At 43.5% G+C, this 20,748-nt stretch overlaps 1 pseudogene; it reads right to left on the bottom strand.

The window, feature by feature from the left end:
• Nucleotides 1–2,267: 2,267 nt before the first annotated feature.
• LOC111818555 lies at nt 2,268–2,452 on the bottom strand (annotated as a pseudogene).
• Nucleotides 2,453–20,748: the final 18,296 nt, after the last annotated feature.

Raw genomic sequence — 20,748 nt, forward strand, 5'->3', positions numbered from 1 at the left:
TTTTTATTGAAAAACAAATAGCAATGAGACAGTTTCAAATCAAATGGGTAGGACAGTTTCAATAATTAACACATTGCATTATTCAACTTTTTTTGAAAAGCCAATTATCATAACTACATCTTAACTTCTTTTTTTTCTATAATTTTATTGATAAACAAATAGCAATGAGACAGTTTCAAACCAAATTGGTAGGACAGTTTCAATAATTAACACATTGCATACATTCTTCCTAGTAATTAATTGCTATACAAGATGCAGACATAATATCCTATTTACAAACACTATTAGAACAAAGCCCTCTATTCATTAAGAAAATGTAACTATATATCTATTCTAACCATTTTTTTTTCAGAACCGGAGATTGAACTCAGGCCCTTGCGCTTGCCAAGGAAGCACTTATTCCACTGAGCCATCCCCCCGACCCCTTTATTCTAACCATTTTGAACACACAGATACAAAATGGACATTCATCTGTATCCTCTTTTTTTGTTTAGTTCCATTATTTGAATATTATAGGTGTGTTAACTCAGCAAAATATTCTAAAAGAGTTCAGTAGTCCATAATAGTATTGGGTCTTCCGCTTGACTGGCAATGTCAGAAATTGTTGACCTGAGTCCCCTACAGCTCAACATAACAGCATGGCTTGACTTCTTGTACTTCGTTTTTATACTTTTCTGCTGTATGGTTAAGACCAAGATAAAGCAAGACCTATGCAACAAGAGTTGTAGCTTTTGGGTCTGATAAGGTCAGTGAAATCCCCTCAGGATTTATCCTGAGATCCTGTACCTTAGGTTGTAGATCCTTTGTCAGTGTCAGCCATGTGGATGAGTCATGGCCATTGCTTGGCCAATGTACTGTCTGTGAAAGCCTGAGAGAATGTTTTCTCTCCAGGTGTCACCACTCTTATTCAATATAGTTCTGGAAACATTAGCCAAAGCAATTAGACAAAAGAAAAAAAAATAAGGATCTGAAAGGAAGAATTTAAATTATCATTATTTGTAGATTATGTGCTACTCTACATAGAAGATGTCTAAAACTTCACCAAAAGACTTCTATAACCAAACTCAGTAGTACATAGCTGGATGCAAAATTGACGCTGAAAAGTAAGTAGCATTTCTGTACACATATGACAAACTCACTGAGAGAAAAATTAGGAGAACAACACATTTCATAATAACATTAAAACAATGAAATGTGGTGCCTTTTATTTTTATTTATTTATTTTCAGGACCAGAGATTCAACTCAGGAACCTTTCACTTGCGAGGCAGGCACTTATTCTACTGAGTTATCTCCCCAGCAAAAAAAAATGAAATACTTAGGAATCAACCTAACAAAGGAAGTAAAATATCTCTACATTGAAAACTGGTACTCTGAAAAGAGAGGTTGAAGAGGGTATCAAAAAATGGAAATATTTCCCTTGCTCTTAGGTAGGAAGAAGTAACATAGTGAAAACTGACATACCACCAAAATTGTTACACAAATGTAATGCAACCCTGATAAAAATACCAATAGCATACCTTGTAGAATTAAAGAAAACAATCCAAAAATGTATTTGGAACCAGAAGAGACCCAGAATAACAAAAATAATTCTGGGCAACACAGGTAAGGCAAGAGGCATCACAAGCCCCAATTTGAAATTATACTACAGAGCTGCTATAATTAAAACAACATGGTAGGGGCGGGGGAGATGGCTCAGTAGAATAAGCGCTTCCCTGGCAAGCTCAAGGGCCTGAGTTCAATCCCTGGTTCTGAAAAACAAAAAACAAAAAACAAAAAACAAACCAACATAGTACTGGCAACAAAACCAAACTCAGGATCAGCAGAACATATTAGAAATTGCAAAAATAGATTCAAACACAACCAGCCACCTTATCTTGAACAAAGCAGCTGAATACCTGCCTTGGAAGAAAGATGGCCCCTTTAATAAACAGTGCTGGACAAACTGGCTTTTCATTTGCCAAAGATTAAACCTAGACCCATGTCTTTCACAATACACTAAACTAAAATTGAAATGTATCAAAGATATAAATATTAAAACATAAACATTAAGTCTGCTCAAAGATAGAATAGGTAGAACTCTTGAAGACAGTGGTTTAGGCATACTTTATGTATGAACTCAGACGGAAAAGGAAATATTACAAAGAATCAACAATGGGGACCACATCTTTTAAAAAATTTTTTAAACTTTTTTTTTCGCCAATTAAGAGACTAAAGCATTTTTTTTTTCTTAAATGAGACTAAGTTACATACAAGCTGTGAGATCAAGGACTGTTTCCTGCATGGTTTATCTCCTCAGTCACTGCCCAAAGGACTCTGAGAAGTTGTAGGAATATGCAGGTGCAGGCACGAGGCCCAGCTTCTTCTCCAACGTTGTGGAAAGGGATTGTACATCACAGGGTAGGGGAACCACATCTCAGTAAAAAGGTTTTGCACAGCAAAAGAGATCATCAGAGACAAGAGACAACCCACAGAGTGGGAAAACCATTTTGCCAGCTGTTCCTTGGGCAAAAAACTAACATCTAGAATATATAAAGAACTCAAAAAATTTTTTGCACCCTCCAAACTTAAAGACTCAACCCCAAAATGGGCATCTAAAATGAATAGACAGTTCTCAAATGAACTAGAAATGGCAAATATATGAAAACATTTTTAACATCACTGGCCATCCCAAAGACACAATTTAAAACAATGCTGAGATTCCCTCTCACTCCAAAGAGAATGGCAATTATCAAGAAAATCAACCAAGAATGCATGTTGGAAGATCTGTGGGGAAGAAGGAACTCTTCTCCACTACTGGTGGGAGTGTAGACTGGTGCAATCTCTGTGGAAATTAGCGTGAAGCCTTCTCAGAAAACTAAAACTAAAGGTTCCATTTGACACAGCTGTTCCTCTTCTTGTTATCTTCCTAAAAGAATCAAAAGCCTCACACCATGGCAATATATGTGCACCCATGCTTATAGCTGTGCAGTTTGTAATCACAAAATCTGGGAAGCAACCCAGATGTCCATCAATTGATTAATGGATAAAGAAGATGTGGTTTATTTTATACAATGGTGTACCTCGAAGAAGGATACCTTATAGCTAAATGGATGTACTTCTGCAGTGAAATCAGTGAGACACACGTGTAAATATTGCATTGTTTCTCTGGTGTGAGAAACCAAAAGTGCAAATAAGATAATAGATGTTGTATTAGTAAGATATACTGGATATTGTGAAATAGGAAGAAAATGTTTGAATGGGAAAGGAAAGTAGGGAGCGGGGGGAGGAAAGGAAGGAGGAGAAAAGAAAAAAATGAGAAAAAGGGGAAAAATGGAAACAGCTTTTGTAGATAAAGAGGGGTAGAAGGGCTCAAGAGAGAGTAGGAGACCAGGAAAAAGAGAATCAGGGTATGTCTTGTACAGGTACAGCTTCCCTATGAAGGGTGTGATCTCTATTTGTGTCTAAAATGTAGCAGTAAGCTTAATTAATTAATTTAAAAGTGCATATTTAAAAATAAGGTGAGTTGTCAGTCAGTTATTGAGTCAGCTCAATAGAGGTGGGGGGAAAATACAGCTACTAAATATAATCTTTCTTTTGGATATTTTATCCAAATAAAGGTTAAAAAGGACTTTGTTTTTGTTGTTTTTTTTAAAGAATGTACTTTCTGTATGAAGCACCTAAAAATTAAAATTATTCTTTTTATTTTATTTATTTGTTTTAATTAATTAAGCTTGTAGGTACTTTAGCTATACATAGTGATCACATTCCTTATAGGGAATTTGCGTCTGTACATGGTATGTCTGATTCCTCTTTTTTTTTTTTTTTTCCCCATTTCACTCCCCTCCCCTCCCCATTCACAAAGCTCCTTAAAAAATGAGAATTATTCTTTGCTGTATGAGGTATCTTTGACTAGAAGAAGCCATCCTTTGCCAACCACTTCAATGGGCCTTTCTTTGGTGCAGGTCCTGTAAGGTTAAGAACGTCATGTCCTGACTCCCTTGCAGGTGGAGTTTTGGAAGCTATCTGGGTTCCACCAATGAGACGGACTCCCAGGAGGCATGGGTATTGGAAGGGAATCGAAAGCCTTAGTCTTGATCTCGTAGCTGTTGCCAGGTGAAGTGTAGACACACGGGCCTGTTGACTGATTTACAGATTTACAGCGTGGAACCTTATCACTGACCGTTTTGAGAACAAGAGACCTTGGTGGTTTATGTGCTAAGGAGCAGCAAATAGTTTATGTCCTAACTTTGGTGATATACACTGAACCAGTCATCCCTTGAATGGCTCCCCTAGTCTTCCAAGGGTCATATAAACACCTCATACCCTGTATTAAATGCTCTCTCTTTAAGGTACCCAGAGTGGCTTCTTTTCCTGTGCTAGCACCTGTGTCGCTGGCCACTGACTGGATATACAGAGGATTAGCTAATAAGCAGTAGAGACAAACTTTGGGAAGGGTGTCACTGCTTTCTGTTTAGGTTGAAGTATGTTTGGTACTTCCATGGAATAATGTGTTCAGCTGGACTTGAAATATTAATAAAGGTAATAAATGCATAAATCCTGATCTTAATTTAGAGACCGGAAGAAGGAAGTAGAAATAATAATCATAAACAACCATGTCTCAAAATAAGTCAGAGGAAGATAAGTACTACCAAAGGTATAAACAGAACATTCCTCGGGTCACTGAGTAAAGGCAAAGCACCAGACTGTGGATTAAAGGTCTCGCAGCCTGCCACACCTCCTTGGCATCACTTGCTGCTAGCTGCTACTCACCCTTAGACCAGTTGCACCTGGCACGTGGCCATATTGGACTTGCCATACATTCAGTCTTTTTGTTCTTCTCCTTCTCCTTCTCCTCTCTCTCCTCCTTCTCCTTCTCCTCCTTCTCCTTCTCCTTCTCCTCTCTCTCCTCCTCCTTCTGATCTTTCTCCTCTTCCTCCTGCTTTTTCTCCTCCTCCATCCTCTTTAAATTCTTCTTCTTGAGGCAAGCCCTTGTTATGCAGCTCAGGCTGGGCTTAAACTTACGTTATAGCCCAGGCTGGTTTCTAGCTCTCAATGAACCTCCTGCCTCTGTCACCTTACAGGCATGTGCTACACCTGTGTCTGATGTAGCTTCAATTTTACTTTCGGTTTTAGAATACTTTTTTTTTTTACCTTTTCTAGGGAGAGGACCCACTTCCATCCTTTAGGTCCAGGCTGCTGCTTCTCTCTCTCTCTCTCTCTCTCTCTCTCTCTCTCTCTCTCTCTCCCTCCCTTCCTTCCTTCCTTCCTTCCTTCCTTCCTTCCTTTCTTCCTTCTTTTTTAAATTTTTTTGTGGAACCAGAGATTGAACTCAGGCCCTTGTGCTTGCCAGGCAAGCACTTATTCTGAGCTGTCTCCCTGGCCCCAATATCTTCTGCTCTATAATGGAATCATACAGCATTGCTCCTTCCTGAACTTGTGGGTTAACCAGGAAAAGCAAATACCTATCAAAAGCCAATCTCTGTCCTTTCTTTATAGTCTCTGCTTGTTACTCTTTTTAGAGAATGTACCCTTCCAAAGGAGAAATCATTCTAAGAAGAGTCACATTCCCCTTTTTCAGAGCATTGTTTTATAGTTACAAAATACTTAAAACTTTGAAAGACTAATCACATTTTGCAAGATTTCATATGCAAGCATATATACATGGCATTCCGGTGCTTGACAATCTCTTCCTGCACTGGGGAAGCTTCTCTTGGGGCCCAGGGACTCTAGGATTTGCCAGAATGACTGTCAAGGGAGCTCTGGACAAGCACAGGGAAGCAACCAGCTGCATTTCTTTCTGTGAAGACAGATGCTTTTCTGACTTCTCAATTAATTTGTATACAGAGCTCTCTTGCCACTTGTTTCGGGTCCTGGGGGCATTTAGCTTCACCAGTGTTGTTGTGGCACATTCATGAAATGCTGTATATTTGAAAAATAGTTTACAGTGATTTGTTAACAAGCACAAGCTGAGACTATTTCAGCAACAGTTTGGTTGACTTTGTAAAGCCTTGGCAACAGCATATAATATTTATGGGATTACAGTCTCATTAAATGAATAAAATTCTATTTTCCCTAGTTGAATTCAACCAACACTTATTAAGTGTTGACTAGGGGCCACACATGTGCTAGGGCTACACAATGAATGAACATTCATTAAGCAACTACTATTGCAGTCATTGGTTAAGTATTCCATTGAGAACCTATCAAGGGCCTTCTGGGTACTCAGGTATAATGCTAACAATGAACAGAATGAATAGTATCTTTTAAATTTTTTCGTAACTTCTATGTTTTTTTTTATTTGTTATGGGGTCTCTCTACACAACTGGGAATCATAGGTATCCTCCTGTCTCACCCTCCTTAGCGCTGGCATTACAGGTGTACACTAGCACACCTGATTTTGGAGGCTGAATGGCATGTCCAGGGCCTTGGGCCAGCACAGTATGCAGTATTAGGGATCAAAACTGCATCCTTGCACTTGCCAGGCAGGCATTTAGACCACTGAGCTATCTCCCCAGCCCCTGAATATATAATATGCATCTGTAATGTGTTAAGCATCACGTGTACATTCCACCAAAATGGATAAATGTTTATCAAGCAATTTCTATAAACTAAATACCAAGCTGGGCAGAGGCCAGTGTTCAATCCCTGGCACTACATGCTGTGCCAGCCCCACCCCTGGGCACGCTGAGCTGGTGATGGAGTATGGGTATGGTGGCACAGGCCTGTAATCCCAGCACTAGGGAGGCACAAATCAGGAGGATCATTAGGGGTCTGAGCTGTGTAGTGAAACCCTGCACAAAAATAAAAATACATAAATAAGTAAACAACTAAATAGTAAGTTGGGCACTTTAACATACATGAGCCAATTGTATTGAAAGGATCTCAGGGATATAGAGATGAGTCTCACTGTGGTCCCTAATCTTGCATGATAGTCCTGATCACGATCCAACCCAACAAAAGGATATTGCCCAAGGAAGACCCCAGAATTTGCTCTTGGTCTCCCAGGCCATGTCTTACCTATTCAGCTAACCAGTCTGCAGATGATCCACTGACAGCTGGGAACTCACCAGAGACACAGGCACTTTTTGGTCATGTGGTTTTGGGCAACTTACTGTAGTTGATTCTCATGTCCTTTATCCAGAAGAATGGCAGGTGTCTCTGAGGATAGCACTACCTTATCTTCCTTTAAGCATTTTTTCTTTTTCTTTCTTTCTTTCTTTTTTTTTTGAGGAGTCATATATATATATATATATATATATATTTTTTTTTTTTTTATTGAGAAATAAATATGAATGAGACAGTTTCACAGCTGATCAATAGGACAGTTTTGATAGTCAGTACACTGTACATTGTTATCTTCTTAGTGGTCATCCATAGTACAAGAAGCAGACAGGATATTCTGTCCAAACACTGTTAGTACACCTCTTTCAGAAGGAGTCTTGCTATGTAGTTCGAGTTGGCCTTGAACTCACTGTATATTTTTATTTATTTATTTATTTATTTTTATTTTTCAACAAATAATACACTGCATATATTCTTCTTAGTGGTTAATTGCTGTACAAGATGTGGACTTGTGATCCTATTTACAAACACCATTAGAACAAATCATTCTATTCATTAAGAGAATGCAACTATATATCTATCCCAACCTCTTTGAATACACAGATACAAAATGGACATTCATCTGTATACCCCATTTTTTCTAAGTTCCGTTATTGAATATTATAGGTGTGTAAACTCAGCAAAATATTCTAAAAGAGTCCAGTAGCCCATAATAGCATTGGGTCTTCTGTTTAACTGGCAATGTCAGAAATTATTGACCTGAGTCCCCCACAGCTCAACATAACAGCATGGCTTTATTTCCTGTATTTCGTCTTCATACTTTTCTGCTGGATGGTTAAGACCAAGGTAAAGCAGGACCTATGCAACAAGGAACTCACTGTATATTTTTAGTGCTCTAGATGCCACAGCTGTGCTGTGATAGCCTTAGGATTCTAATAAGTCTTCATTGACGAGCCGTCCTTCGTCCCTCTACGATGATCTCATCTGCCACTCACACCTGTTGCTTTGAAAGAGTACCCTAGGAGGCGCACACTGTACCTTCCAGTCATGTGCTGTGTCACAATGCATCCCTCAGCTGCCCACCATATACACGGTGGTGATCCTAGGTCCTTGCCCTGCCTACTGGAATCATAACTCTTTGGTTTTTGTAAGTACCTTCTACTGTCTTCATACAACACAATGGCCTGACAGTTCTCTAAACATCTTCCATGGTTAAGTGACCCATGACTGCACTTATCACCCTATCCCAGTCCTCAGAAAGTGCCTGTGTACAGACTCACACATGAAAGCCTGTTTAGTTAAACATTACTCAAACATGTCTCAACCATATGCATTTGCCTACATTTCTTATTTAGCCTCCACAACGATTGGACAAATAATCAACTCTCTTAGAGATGAAAGACAGTGAACTCCAAAGGGAGCCTAGATTGAAGCAGAGAGAACTGGAAGCTGGGCCTGCTCTGCCTTTGCTCCGGGGCTCTGTGTCACTCCTTCATCTCAAGCCAGAAGGATATTTGTGAAAGTATTGGCAGAGTTGCCAGCCTGTACAGCTTTCTCTTAATCACTACTGGAGATTAAGTTTTTTCTGTTTCACATCAATGTCTGTAGGCCACTTTCAGAGCAAACTAAGTGGATGGGCCGATCCTTTCCTAGGCTTACTATGTCAGTGGTATCAATTTTTTTCATGAATGCTTAAAACACTTTACCATCAAAGTCTTAACAGACCCAGTATAGTATGAAAAAGAGAGAGCAAGCCTCCAAAATCTTAAACTTTAGTTCTATCATCTTATTAGCTATGTGGCCAGAAGCAGACCCATGACCTTGATTTTCATCTGTATAATGGGCTTGAGAGATTAAGAAAAATTAATAAGACAGGAAAGGCATTTTTAAATGTTTTTATAAATGGAGATAGGTAGAAGACAGATAGATAATGAGATGACAGGTAACTGATGATAGAAGATGGGTACATAGCGGCACATAACATTAAGTTTACCAGCTGCTGGGTAGAATGTGCCTATGATCTTTGCACTTGAGAAGCTGAAGCAAGAGGATCATGAGTTCTAGGCCAGCCTAGACTACTTAGCAAGACTGTCCCACCAAAATAAATAAACAAACTTATTTTATAGCCTGAGAAACTGAATGTTAAGAGTTTAAGAAGAGAGTTCAGGGTGTGTTGGTGCATACCTATAATCCTAGCACTCGGGGCTGAAGCAGGGGGATCACTGTAGGTTCAAGGCCAACCTGGGCTACATAGTGAGTTAAAAACTAGTCTGAACTATGTAGCAAGATCCTATCTCAAGAACAAAAACAAACAAAAACTTGTATAGAAAAAAATCTACATGTATAGTACTATGTGGAATGTCAGTCTTCCCATCTATAACCTGCAGGTAGTTTCAGGGAGGCCTCCATGGAAGGCATTGCGTTAGTGGGGTGGGAAGAGGTAAGAAGGAAAAAGCAATTCCTTTGTGCAGATAGGAGGAGATAAGATGGCGTTGCTCTTTCCTGATGCCATAGCAGGCCACAGACCCTCATCTCTGACCTTACTCAGTGGTACTAGGGAAAATATCTCTGTGGCTAACAAAGCAATTCATTTGAAAACACGTAAGACAATGAAAAGAATCTTAACTGGCTTATTCCAGCACAGAGCCCAGTGCCTCAGGTTTCATCTTTGTTGTAGGATTCATTGCTGTCACATTTCTCTCAGTGCTTCTGGACTTGGTGACCCTTGCAAATATATTTACATGCTATCACTAGGGTGATGGGGGAATCATCCCAGATGTAGATTCTCCCCCTCCTCCCGGTTCTCCTGGGAGTGCTGTCGTGAGGTCTTGTTAGAATCCTAAGACTATCACAGAATAGTTGTGGGATTTGGGGCATTTATATAAATAACTTGTGTAGAAAATATATAAATTTAAAAGTATGTGGAATCTCAGTTTTCCCATGTATAAAAATGGGGAAATATTATCTGCAGGGGTTGTATGAAGAACAGTTCCCTGACTTAGGACTTAATGACAGAATAGCTCCTTAGGTATGACCAGGTAATGGTTGTAGTAATAGTCAATCCAGAGTGTCTGTATGAACATGGAGTCAAGGCATTATAAGGGCTCTAGCTTAAGGACTGATGTCGGGTTCTGTCCTGTGCTCTCCAGGATGGGAGCTCGCCTCATGTAGGAGATTGGCCAGCTCGGATATCATGCTGACTCTTCTTGCCAGGGTCCTCTGGTATGGTTCATGCTGTCAAACCCAAGATAGTGGGTGCTGGGACACAGTATCACTAACTGTAGCCAATTCATAATCTTTGCTTATGGACTTACTCACAGGAGATGCTAGAAGCACTTTACTTTTATCATCTGGTTTCTTCCTTTTTTTTTTTTTAATTTTTAAATGTATTTTGTACAGGGTCTGTAGGGTTTCACTCCACAGATCGGACTCCTAGTGATCCTCCTGTTTTTAGCCTCCCAAGCACTGGGATTACAGGCATGCGTGACCACACCCAATCTCCATCACTGTCTCAGTGCGCCCCAGGGGTGGGGCCAGCACAGCACACTGGGGATCAAACCCCAATCCCTGTGTCTGCCTAAGAAGGTGCTTTAATTTGTTGAGCTATCTGGCCGGCCCTAATCACCTAGTTTCTATAGAAGGTGATTCTTCCTGCTACGGTACCCCCTACAATGTTGCCTACGTAGATCTCCTTTTACAAATGACAGTGGATGTGGGGAGCTACCACTTCCTAATTCAGAACTAACCTACACTTACTCTGGAAAAATGGGCTCCTCTTCAGGTGGCCACTCCTTGCTATAAACCTAGGAAGAGCGTTGGAGTCACCTCCTAAGCAGGAGGAGTCACCCCTGCTGAGGTACGGGCAAAATACCTTTGCAGCCTGCTCTTCCTCCCAAGTACAGTGATCCCTATTGCTGACATTACAACTTAGAATGACCTTGGGACCACTGCAGCTTAGTCAAAACCTGCTCCAAATCATGTAGGTAACTGATCCACAGAGCCATTTGTTGTCCACTAATTTCCTTTTTCTTCTTTTTCCTCCTGGGTTGAATACGTTTGCAGTGGGCAGGGGAAACCTTTGCCTCTTTCCTCCCTTGAAGTGATGGGACTGGAACCTTGGGCACTGAAGTGGATTTGTTTAAACACTGTCTTCCCAGGATCACCCTTTAATTCTGCAGCCTCGGCTTCTTTGGCCTAGTTGACAGTGATGACAGTGTCATCCAGGGGATGACCAGTCATCACTGTAATGAGCTCACAGCCAAAGGCAGGCAGGTGTTCATTCCAGGAAGAGCAGCCACACGCCAGCTCCTCCTTGGCCGAGGCATGGTGCATGCTGATGTAGTAGGTAGCATGTAGCTGGGGGCCAGCCTGATGCTCTGAGGTCCTCTGCACCTTGCTCCACACCCTTCTGAAAAGCTGGTCTGAAAATAACATTTGGCCTCAGCAGTAGCAAAGCCAGGATCCCTTGTTATCTCAGTGCTTCCCATCACTGTATTGTTTAGCAACACTTTGTGGTAAAGGTGATTATTGTCGTGTGACAGATAGGGAAACCGAGGTGGACGAGATCCTAGACTTTGGCCAAACAGTTGGAAAAAAATAGACGTGGGATGTGGGCCCAGGACTTTCTCCCTGTGCACAGTCACTGGGAGGGAGAGTGATCCAGGAAGTAATGAAGCCAGCTGCATCCAGTCTGAGGGAACAGCGTCTGCTGAAGGGATGCCCAGGCCCTCTGGCCACAGGCCACGAGGATACGGTTTTTCTTGGCGGTGATGGCAATCTTGAGAAAGCAAGATTGGATTCCATGGCATGCTCATGCTTTCACTGTGAGTCACTCTAGGACTCTTCGGAGACTTTATAGCTTGGAAGGCGTCAATATACCTATGGTTCCTACCTTTTTATGCCCCAGCAATCCAGAAGAACAATTCTTTTAAGCAATAGCCTCCGAATAACATATGGCATCAGTGGGAAGTCACATGCCCCAGGTTAATCAGCACCCAAGTAAAATTTGTAAAGGAACACGTAGACTGACTTACTAACATCTCCAGATAACCTGTGCTGGCTTTCTCTCTGTCTCTGTCTCTGTCTCTGTCTCTGTCTCTGTCTCTGTCTCTCTCTCTCTCTCTCTCTCTCTCTCTCTCTCTCTCTCCAGATAACCTGTGCTGGCTTTCTCTCTCTGTCTCTCTCTGTGTCTCTCTCTCTCTCTCTCTCTCTCTGTCTCTCTCTGTGTCTCTGTCTCTCTCTGTCTCTTTCTCTCTGTCTCTCTCTCTGTGTCTCTGTCTCTCTCTCTCTCTCTCTCTCTCTGTCTCTCTCTGTCTCTGTCTCTCTCTCTCTCTCTCTCTCTCTCTCTCTCTCTCTCTCTCTCAGAGCCATTCTATTAGCTCATTCCCCACTGCTGACTTCCAGGTTAGGGATCCAAGCTCCTTCTACGATGCCTTCTGCTTGCCCACGATCTAGCCCTTGTCTATTTTTCCCTCAGTCTCATCCTCGGACTCTTCTCTACTACAATCCATGCTCCAAGTGCAGCAATATCCTCGTATTTCCAGAAATAGTCACGCAGCCTAGGATTTGTGTGTGCTCGTCTTTCTCCTTACAGAGCCCTTCCCTGCCTATCTGCTTGCCCAGTCCTTGCATGTTCTCTAGGTCTCAGCTCTAAGAATCTCTCCCTGGTGACAGTCCTAATATCTTCCATCAGCTCCTTTCTTTTATCTTCCCATAGCATTTGTAAAGTACATAAATGGATCTGTAGCCAATATGGGGGGAGCCTGTTCCCTTATCCCTCTTCTACATGAGCCTATGAGTCTTCAGGGAGGAACGCATGTTTTCTTTTTCTCTGAACATGTATTTATCAATAGCTTGAGTCACAGTTAGTGTTCTGGAAATCTTTAGGACACTGGACTGTTATCTATCATTCCTATTCTGGGAAGTAGCAGTGGAGTGAGGGAATTCACCGAATAGAATGAAACTTGGTGACTCCAAGTTGATTCAAGTTGGCAGGTCTTCCAAGAAGGGTATAGTGGAGCTGTAGGAGTCTCAGATGTTGGTTGTTGATAAGGAGTCACAACGCAGCAGAGAGTCTGTTAGCCATGCAGGAGAAATGTGTCAGGGCTTCGTAGGTCCTAGGTTCATCCCTTTGCTAAAATGAAGTAAACTAGAGTCTCTTGGATTCAGTCTCTGCCCCTGGGGATTCATAGTCCAATGGGACAGATATACAGATGAAGTGACAATAAAGTGATGATTATAATTATAGTAAGGAGATGGTGACGTGTGTGTGTGTGTGTGTGTGTGTGTGTGTGTGTGTGTGTGTGTGCAAGCCAGGCAGAAAGCATCAGGGGTGCTGGCATGAATTCCTTTGGGTTGTCATGGTGACAACTGGGCAATGCACTGGGCATGACATGACACGATGAGGGTCTGTTCATGTCTCTGTGTGCAGGCTCTGGATTCCCAGGATAGGAAGAACATCAGCAAAGAAATCAGGGCCCTCCAGTGTGTGGAGAGCGTGGGGTGGGCGTGCTGATTGCCCTGCCAGGAGTGTAGTGTGGGTGTGGTGGAGGGTGAGGCAAAGGAGGCAGCAAGGCCAGTGCATGGAGGCTGTGTAGGACGCTGGGACATCCTGATGGCAACAGGCAGTGGGGGTTGGAGCCTTAAAAGATTCCCAGGGTAGGAGGTGCTTAGCTAGATTTGAATTCTGAAAGCCCACTTTGGCCAACATGTGCTTCATGTGTGAAAGTGGACATTCTCCCCAGTGGAGAAAACCGAGCTCACAGCCTCAACTCTGCAGCTTTCCTGGACATTCTAGGTGTGAATCCCAGCTTCCAGATTGTAATCTGACTGCTCAAGACACGCCACTGAAGCTGGTCAACACTTCTCAGCTTTAAGAGCAAGCGTGCCTGCTTGCTGGTCCCTCAGGCAGCAAGGCTGTCATAGAAGAAGGCAGAGTGTGTTCTAAGGGGAGTGAGGAGCTTGTGAGGCTGCTGGCCATGCAGCTTCCTGGAAGCCACAGGCTTTGCTTTCTGTGTGGTCTCAGACTCCCCCTCTCCTCTCAGTTTTCCCATATGGAAAAATGGGAGAACAGCCTGTAAGTTCTTGGGTGCTGTGAGAGTTATAAATGGGTGCGGAGGATGTGGAGAAGATAAATGAATGTTTCCCCCACCTTCTGCAGTCTGCAACCAGGACTGCAGCACAGACAAGGTGAGGGGGAAAAAAAGGACAGATGCACTTGTGTGCTGCTGGCAGCTCTTCCCTTTTCTTCGGGGTGATACACCTGTTTGTGCTCAGGCCTGGCAGAGGTCATTGCCAAGAAAGCATGTGCTGTTCCCTAGCTGGTAAGTTTTCTCACCTGTAGTGTGTAGCTCTGCAATCCGAGAATGGTGCCTGGCATGTAATGATAGAAGAGTGTGGAGCACAGCGCTAAGACAGGTATGGGGTCAAATTGGGATTCCACCACTTGCCAGCACTAAGGCTTTAGATGAGTCCCTCAAAGGGCCACGTGTTCTCAGATTGCCTTTCCCCATGTGAAGGTAGAATAGAGCAGGTGGCCAGTGGGCAGCACACAGCAAGGACTTCAGTGCCTCGCAGTTGAGCCCCAGTAGTCGGCCTATGGCTCATCTTCATGTACCGCCTGCCTTTCCGCTCTGCAGATGAGATGTGCTCCTAGCCAGCTGGGTGGGGGGACACAGGGCTCTCATCCACGAGACGCAGAGTACAAAGTCCTGGCTTTGTGGTCTCTCTGGGATGGTCAGGCAGATGTTTGGAGGGACCATGAAAGGTTTGCAGCTGCAGTTCTGGGCCTCGAACAGACAGCAGTAGCAGCTGCACAGTGGGGGGCAAGTGCCTTTGGGGGCTAGAAGTCACTGTCTGAGGGCCATTTCCGACATTTAACAAGCAACTTATCCTGCTTGCTCTCTAACCACAATGAACTAGATTTGTGTTTTCAAACAAAGTCTTTTTGGATTATTTTTCAAAGACAAAAACAATGGAAACATTCTCATCATGTAAAAATAATGCATATCCCTTAGAGGCAGCAGCCTCTGAGGTCAGGTCCAGCCCAGACCCTAGAATACTAAGTAAGACCTGTGCTCTGGCTATAGGATCAGTTGGAAATTCCCATAGAGCCAGAAATGTGACTAAGTTTAGAGACACCACACAGAGGTCATTCATTCACTCACTTGTGTGTTCATTTAACTAATATTTGTTAGGGCTTGCTGTGTGCTGGTGTTCCTGTTGCTACTGGGAATGCAAAACTCAGAGAATAGCTGCTGTCTTAGAGCAGATTATGGAATAGGAACCAAGCTGGTAGGGATAAAGGCAGGGAGCTGGAGAAATGCGTGGGACCAAGGTTTGTCCTGGGTTTGCAGGTCCTTGAGGTTGGCCTCAGTAACTTTATGAAGAGCCATCAGCGAAGGTTTGGAGGAGGCAGAGAACTTGGAGAGGCTCAGAGTATGAGTAGGATTCATACGAAAGTCTGGTGATTCTTGCCAAGAGGCACAGAGATTTACCTAGAGCAGTGACTGCTAGAAGTGAGTGAAAGGTTGTAGGCGGAAGATGCTTACAGCTACATTCAAGAGGGTGGCCAGCACGCAGCCCTGAGGAACCACCAGGGCAAGAGAACAGAAGATGAGTCCACTTCTGAGCCTCTCATTAAAGTTTATGTTTGACTTGCTCTGTGTTGCTAAGAGCTTAACTTAGATTGATTGACAGAATTTTCACAATCACCTCTGTAAAACCAGGGAGCACTGGTAGAATGTGATAGATTAAAGTCTCAAATACATACGTATTTGATGTCCAAAACCATGCTCTGAAATCTAAACCACTGGAGCCCCAGAGAGATGGGAGAGAAGGTGCCTGAGGTTGCACTTCCCAGGTCACCCTGGCCTGGATGTCTCTTCCACTAACTTGCTTGCTTACATCTCTCAGGCTTTTGTACGGTCTGCAAAATGCCTTTTGTTCTCTTACCAGTTTGCCTTCTCTCGGAAGCCTCTGCTTTGCAACCTTCCCAGTTGTACTTTGCCGTTGCCCTCTAGGCTGCTCATGCCACCTGTGCCACATCTCCTTGTCCCTAAAACAGCTTATTTCCACCTTGCCCAAGAAACCCTGCACCTTCTCCCTGCTCTTGCCTGGTGTCTGTGTGGCCACACCTGTCTGCAGCTGCTGGAGTCTGCACCCACCAAGTCATGCTCTCACATCTCCAGGTTGCTAGGCTGGTGCTGCTCTGCATGAACTGGAAACTGAGCACACAGGTTCTTCCCAAGGCAGAATGAGAGCCCAGGCCTGGTCCCTGGGGGGTGGGCTACATATACCGTGGCTGTGGGGAGCCACATGACCACATACAACGCATGGCTTGGCCTGAGGCTGTGGCACAAGGTCCCATGTCCTACAGTCCCCTATTATATCCTATATTTTGAAAACACCACTCCTCTGGAATACTTTGTGAAAGTGGTGCTGTGAGTGACCCATTTTGCAGATAAGACAGCTACAGACAGGCACCTGTGAGCTGAATGTGGTGGTACATTCCTGGGATCCTAGAGCTCTGACACAGGGAGACAAGAGGACCACAAGTTTAAGCCCAGTCTGGACAAGCTAGCAAAATAATCAACTGTCTCAGAATAAGAAATAAAAAAGGACCAGGAATGTATGCTAGACAAGTGCTCTACCATGCAGGCACACCCCCAGCCAAGACCAGGACTGTAGCTCAAAGTAAGGCTCTGATTTCAGGCCCCCATCCTGAAAAAACTAGAGGAAGCTGAGGCCCAGAGAAGTTAAGTGACTTGCTCCATGTCATACAAGTAGAAGGAAAGAGGCAGAACAAGGAGTTGAAGCCAAGGCCTCTGGCTCCAGCGTCTGCCTCCTGATCACTGCTTGGGGCTGCTGTAGCTGCCTCTGCTCACAGGGTGCCTGGTCTATAGGATGCCAAGGGCTCCCTGGTAGGTACCCACCAGCATTGCCAGTACCTGGAACCTCCACGTAGTGCCTAAATCATACTCAGAGTCCCCCTGGCTGTCTTACCCAAATGTATCTGCCCTCACAAGCATTAGGATCTAGGGTGACTTAACTCCATCTCTGGCAGCCTCAGAGTCTGCTCAGGGAGCATAGCCTAGCTCTACTGGTCCCTTAGGGTTCTTGAATTAAATGAGGTCATGGGAGTCCTGACTCTGAATGTACTAACAGCTCCCATTGGGCGAGTGCTCACCAAGCCCTCCATCAGCACACCGGAGAGATCTGTGCACTGCACCCTAGTCTATCTTCCTACTACCCCTGGGCTCACTGTAGAATGGGTCTCATAGTTCAGGGGCTCCCCAGGCATCCTTAGCAGCCAGCCCCTGGCATTGTGGAGATGCTGGTAGCATTCCAATGCCTTCTTCATCTCCTTGAGGTCAGGGATATGGGCTTTGAGAGGCCTGAGGAGCCCAGAGACATGTTTTTATGCCCCTAACTTGATCCTAGTTAGTGCTTCTGAGGCAGAGTGATTTAAAATACTAGTTTACTTTTATCTCCCTGGATTTTCTTCTTTTCCTTTCTCTTTCATTTTCCTCCATTCAAGGTCTGGGCTCCCTTATCTTCAGGTTTGTCCAGAACGCTAAGGGCTAGAGGTTGGAGGCTTAGGCCAAGTATTGAGAAATCAAACACTTGTGGAGTTTGGGCAGGTAAAAGACAACCAAAACACGGAAGAACAAGCTGGGCATAAACGTAGCAAGTGGTGGCAAGGTGGCAGCAGGGCTGCAGATATAGCTCATAGGTCCAAGTGCCTGCCTAGGCAAGGACAAGCACCCAGGTTTGATCCCCAGGCAACACATGCTGTGCCAGTTCTGCCCAGAGCCTGCCGAACCTGGTGGCACACTCTTGTAATCCCAGTGCTGGGGAGGCTGAGACAGGAGAATCATTAGGAGTCTGAGCTGCATAGTGAGACCCTGAATCAAAAACATTAAAAAAAAAAAAAAAAGTTAAAGACAAAGAAGTGGTGGTGGCACAGCATGCAGGCTCCATCTGAGGTACAGCTATGTACCTGCTCAGCCCAGTGACATCAGAGCTCCTGACTTCAAAAGAAGAGAACATTGTGAAATAACCCTCAGTGTGAAATCTCCTGATTAAGAGTTTTAACAAATAATTCAATTAATTTTTCTAAGCCTGATGCAGGCAAAACTTTGCTGTGAACAAAGCAGAACCATTAATAGTTGTAGCCAGGTCTTTGGAACCGCCAAGGACCTGCCCAGAGATTCACCACAGTTATGGAGAGGATTGGCACTCTGGGTTCTGAGAAGAGGAACATGCATCCTGATCCACCCCTCCTCGAATGTCTAGCTATGTGGTTCACACTGTCATACCCTACAGGCTGGCAATATGTGTGGAGATTTTGTTCTGGCTTGTGCTTACATCTTCCCCCAAAGCCTCATGGAAGGAGTTTTCCAGAGCTGGCTGGAGTTAGGGTGTGTGGTGTTGGGATTAAAGGTGTGTGGTGCTAAAATAGTCCACTGATTGGAATTAGCATAATTCTAGGTGTGCCTGAATGGATTTACTGAAAACAGATGCCCCACCCTCAATGTGGGTGGCATCACCCATAAGGCTTGTAATTTGAAAGGGATAAAGAGGGAGATTTGGTACTTGCTGCTGTTGCTTGCTGCCTTCTGCCTGCCATACCATGAACTGTTTCACCTCTGCCATGCCTCTGTGCCATGCTGCCCTGACTTGGAGCTATAAAACTATGGAATGAAACCTCTAGAAAATGTGAGCTGAAGGAAACCTCTTCTCTTTCAACTTGTGGGTACCAGGTATTTTGTCCAAGCAACAAGAAAAGTAGGTCTCTATCCAGAGACCCTGGTAGGGAGTTAGACCCAAAGGGGTCATGTGGACAGGGTGGGGACAGAAGAGACAAACCATACTGAATCGTAGCAGTGAGAGCCTGTTTGCTCCAGGGCTGTATTTCAGGTGATTTTTCTGATGTAGAATAAGGAGTATGATTCATGTTGAACTGGTACTTATTGGTTCCCATAACATGCCAGGTTTCACCTGTACTGTAACAACATGTAACTCAGTTGTGCTCCAAATTTTCTGATCAAGAAGATTATGGAGCCACAGAGGAATGTGTTTGATGATCTAAAGTGAGCCTGGGGAGAGTCACATGGAGAGAAAAAACATTTTCTCAAGCTTTCACAGAGAGCAAATTGGTCAAGCAATGGCCGTGACTCATCCTCATGTCAGACTGACAAAAGAATGTACAAAAGGTGGTACAGGGCTACAGGATAAATCCTGAGAGTACTTGGCTGACCTTATCAGATACAAAAGTTACATTTCTTGATATATAGGTCTTGTTTTATCTTGGTCTTAACGATCCAGCAGCAAAATATAAAAATGAGGTGTATAAAGTAAATCCATATTAATACGATGAGCTGTAAAAGGCTCAAGTCAATAACTTCTGAAGATAACCCACTAATATTTAGACTGCTAGACAGTGTTAGATTTAGTTGAATTCAAACACCTATAGTATTTAGATGCCAATAGATTATTCACCTCTGACAGGCCAAAAATAAAATAAAAAAATAAAAAGATACAAAGGAAAGATCATTTTGTATTTATATATACAAAATAGTTAGGATAAATTTACAGCTACTTTCACTTAATTCAATGAGAAGAAAGAGGTGCACTAACAGTGTTTGGACAGAATATCCTGTCTGCTTCTTGTCCTACGGATAACCACTAAGAAGATAACAATGTACAGTGTATTGACTATCAAAACTGTCCTATTAATCAGCTGTGAAACTCTCATTCATATTTATTTCTCAATAAAAAATAAATAAATAAAAATGCCAGGTTTCATACTCAGTGTTTGGATTTTTGCTTTGTTTAGTTCTCACTAGAACGCGTTGGCATAATCTGAGCCTATTCCCATTTCATTGATAGAGACCTAGAGGCATATCTGAGTAGGTGACTACCCGAGGTTCTCTAACTTCTACTCAAGTGTTTTCTTAAGGGATGTATAGGTTAACTGGTACATTTCTTCTCAAAAAACAAGAGCATGTCACATAGGGCGGTGCACATCTGCAATTTCAGCAATTTGGGAGGCAGAGGCAGGAAGACTGAGCTTGAGACCAGCCTGGGAAGTGTAGTGAGACGCAGTTGGTGGAAGCAGAAGAATGCTTTTTGTTCACAGGTCCCAACAGATAGCACTCCTCGCTTTCTCAGCCTGATACTTATCTTTAGGAAGCCTGGAGTTTTGGCCTGCGCAGTTGACTGATGGTGCTACTCTTTCTGGGTGATGCTGAGCTCATGCTCTTGTGTGGATGAAATGAAGAAGTTACCTGGGGACCTTGAAGGTGGGAGCTGTGGGGAGGGCCTTCCCAGGACTCACTCTAATTTGCATAAAGAATTTAGAGCTGGGCATTCAGTCTTTGTTTGCTAAAATACAGCAGGAGGAACAGGCCTTTTAAATCATTTGCATAAAACAGGACCAATTTAGACATAGTGCCCAGGTGACTTGCGGGAAGCTGAAAGCTGCCACTGAAGCTGCTGACCGGGGATGTGGAGCACAGCTCACAGGTCCCTCTCCTCCCTGGTGAAGGGCAGCGCTGCACTCCTGGATCTCCCTGGGTCTCAGGCAGTGCGCACCAGTCCTGTACTACTTCTCACCTGAGTTGGGTTCCAAGGAACATGCAATACTTAGAAAGGAGGCACCGAGAAGGTAATTTACAGAGTACTGCAATGTCAAAATGACACAC

This window comes from Octodon degus, unplaced genomic scaffold, assembly GCF_000260255.1.
Source record: "Octodon degus isolate 3935 unplaced genomic scaffold, OctDeg1.0 scaffold00094, whole genome shotgun sequence".
NCBI classification, from domain to species: domain Eukaryota; kingdom Metazoa; phylum Chordata; class Mammalia; order Rodentia; family Octodontidae; genus Octodon; species Octodon degus.